This window comes from Helianthus annuus, chromosome 3 (assembly GCF_002127325.2).
Source record: "Helianthus annuus cultivar XRQ/B chromosome 3, HanXRQr2.0-SUNRISE, whole genome shotgun sequence".
NCBI lineage: Eukaryota > Viridiplantae > Streptophyta > Magnoliopsida > Asterales > Asteraceae > Helianthus > Helianthus annuus.
The window spans coordinates 47,755,862-47,759,410 of record NC_035435.2 but is presented as its reverse complement, the minus strand read 5'-3'; positions in this window follow the sequence as shown (position 1 = coordinate 47,759,410).

The following is a 3,549-nucleotide window of genomic DNA, read 5'->3' as shown; positions in this document are numbered from 1 at the left end:
CCTAAAACGCAAGCCCCTGGATTTTCAAGTCGGTGATCGTGTATTACTTAAGGTCTCACCTTGGAAAGGTGTGATCAGATTTGGAAAGAAAGGAAAACTTGCACCTAGATACGTTGGACCATTCAAGATCGTCGAAAGAATCGGTAAGGTAGCCTACAGACTTGAGTTACCTCCTGAACTTGGAAATGTTCATCCAACCTTTCACGTGTCCAATCTCAAGAGGTGTTTAGCTGATGAGAACCTCCACATACCACTTGACGAAATTCGTGTCGATAAAACACTAAAATTTGTTGAGAAACCGGTGGAAATCATGGAACGTGAAGTCAAGTGGCTTAAACGCAAGCGCATTCCTTTGGTCAAGCTTCGCTGGGAATCTAAACTTGGACCCGAGTTTACTTGGGAACGCGAAGATCAAATGAAGGCAAAATATCCGCATCTCTTTCCACGAGTTTCCTCTAAATAAAATTTCGGGACGAAATTTCCACAAGTAGGGGAGACTGTAACATTTGTGCTTGAAATCATTGTGAACAGTTTAGTTATTAATAAAACGATGTTATTTGATCCCAATGTTTGCTTGTTTATGTTTTACATTTTTCATGTTTTGACTTTTGTTCGATTTTAAACTCTACATCGCTTTCTGGAGAATTATACGCAAACTGGTGCGTAAACGTACTCAGTTTAATGCGACAAATACTCCGAAACATCAAGATATACTTAACATACCTTAAATAACCTTTACATAACTTAGAAATAAGTTTTGAAGGCTTTGGTATGGCAAAAACAAGTTAATTCGCTTACAGGGACTAAACTTGACAAACTGCGAAAGTATGCCAATTTGTACTGTAACAGACATTCCGGAACATGACCATAAGTTAAACATACCATAAATATCCTTTACATAGCTTAGAAATAGGCTTTGAGGGGTTCGGTATGCTAAAATAAACTTTTGAATCATTCAGGGATGTTACGCCCCATACCCTACTGTTAAATACATATAAAATAAATAGGAAAAAAATTGGAAATTTCGACATGACCTATTCGTTTAAAACCACTAACAACCTGTTTTACACAACAAACTTTAACGTTTAACATCATTGACAAATCCCAACGCGGACAAAGTTTACATTAGACACGACATGACTACAACTACTAAGTTTTACCCAACGACAAAGATATCAACATACTACATAGGCTTATAATACATATAACCAAAACTTAACCCATTTCAAAATAACTTATAACGGAAGCATGAGGCGGGCGTAAACCAAGTGTGCACGTTCCAAGCCGTCCGTACGCCTAAGTCGAGGATTTACCTACATTCAACAACAATTTAAAAAGCTAGTCTTACTACTTATTTTGCTTACAATACCACTTAGTAGTCGCATTCGTTTGATTTTATTCCTTCGTTATGCATTCGATTTACCCATACAAATGGGTAAGCTTACATCCTCATAAAGAGATTTAAGCGTATCGTTTACAACCCGGTAACAACGGGTTGATTGCCTTAAACATAAACCTTTCGTTCTATCCGTATAACGGATTGAGCTTCATGCATACGATTTTTGCTTACACGACCACCCGTTCTAGTCGGATGGTCTCATATCCTTACTCGACCTAATTACATGAACCGGTCGACTTGCATAACATAGCATAATTCTTCGTTAGCATAAACAAATCCGCAAGGGATTTGCTAATTCATTTACTAGCACCATAATCGCTATAACATAGTATAATCATTATCACAAAAGTTGTTCAATATAATTATTAACAAATAAAAGTAACCTTCATATGCAACGGAACATACCTCGGTCTTGTGATCCTTCCGATTTCTTAGAATTCGAACCTTCTTCCTTCACACCTAGATCAACATATTCATTCATTCGTTTAGTACCCCAACTTTCATTCCATCACGTTCCAATTTACACATAATTGCTCTTTCAAGCATTTCATCGAACACCTAGTGTGCGTTACATAATAAAGCATAGTGTACAAGCAATTTAAGCATGACTTGCTAATTCATCCTATATGTCATTACTACTCAAACTAATTCTTACAATTCCTTTAATCTTCATCAGTTTATCTAGCATTCGGGTACTACAAGCTGAATTACATATCAAATTACATATATTCATAATTCTTATGATCTTTATATTCATAACACGAATTTCACAAAGTGGGTTTATAGAGGCTTTCTTTCAAATAACCAAAATCAAGCATGATTTCTACTCTAGGGAGTATCCTTAACATCTAAACAACACAAATCATATCACAATTCGACTTACCAGTTTACTAGGGATGCTTAGATGATCGAAACTTTATAACATGCAGTTATCTAACATTGATTTTTCCTTGTCAATTGATGAGTTTTTTACAAGAACAAAAGGGTAACCCTTGTTCCCTGCTTCTGCTCGATCCCAAACACGCACAGGGTGTGTGTTTTGTGGTTTCAACATAATTAACCCTCACTAATTATAATTTACATAATACCCCCTTAAGTCTTGTTACATTTGTAAACTATTATCCTTAAAACCCTCTTTTAAGTACCATATTACCATTCATCCTTAATCATATTAAGTTTATTATTATTTATCGTGTTTTTCATTTTTGGGGTGTTACAAGGGACTAAAAGTGTCAAAAAGTGCATAAGTTTGCACTTTCGCGCATAACTTACGTTCTGAATACATCCGGACATCCAAAAATTTATGTAAACATCATAATATTATGCCTTAGTGTTTGGCATGAGAAAAATCCATTCGTCGCGCATTTTGGATCGTTTTTCGCGCTTATGCGCATTCCGTCTTAATTAACCGAACATCGCGATAGTACGACCAAACGAACCGACATCCGGCATATTTTTGAGCATGTTTCATGTCCACAATGTTTAAGCATCATCTTAGGGCCTTAAAGATGGCTTAACGTGCCTTAAACATGTCGAAAATGGCCTTAAACCACAACAGGGACCTAAACTGTCATTTTTGAAAGTTGGTTTCTGATCAGGACACCCAGGCGGCCCGCGTAAGCCCAGGGTGATCCTTTACGCGGCCCGCGACAGCCCTTCAGATCAGCAAAGGTCGTTTTAACTGCTGTAAACAGCCTTTCAACCCTCCAAAGGGCAATGCCTCTTGCAAATCTCTGGGGTTGGGGTCATATTATGATACCACAACATTTTGACACTTGTACGGACGAGATTCGAGCACGTAAATCGATAAACGATCCTAACAGTCTTGCATATGCTATAAATACCCCCCCCCCATTCTTGCAAAAACCCACAAATCTGATCTAAAAGCTCTAAGTTGAAGCCATTGATTCATACCTGAGGTCCTGGATCAAGATTAGCTTTCGGGGACCCTTCGTAAGTGTTCTTTCGTTCTTTTCATTCGTTTTAGCGTTAAAGTCAAACTTTGTTTGACTTTCTGCATTGACCAGTTTATGGTCAATGCGAAGTTCGGTCGAACTTCATAACGTGAGCATGATCACGATGGTTATAGTCCATAGTGAGTATACCTACTGATTACCACTTTATCTAGGCTTAGTGACGAGTCGTAGTTT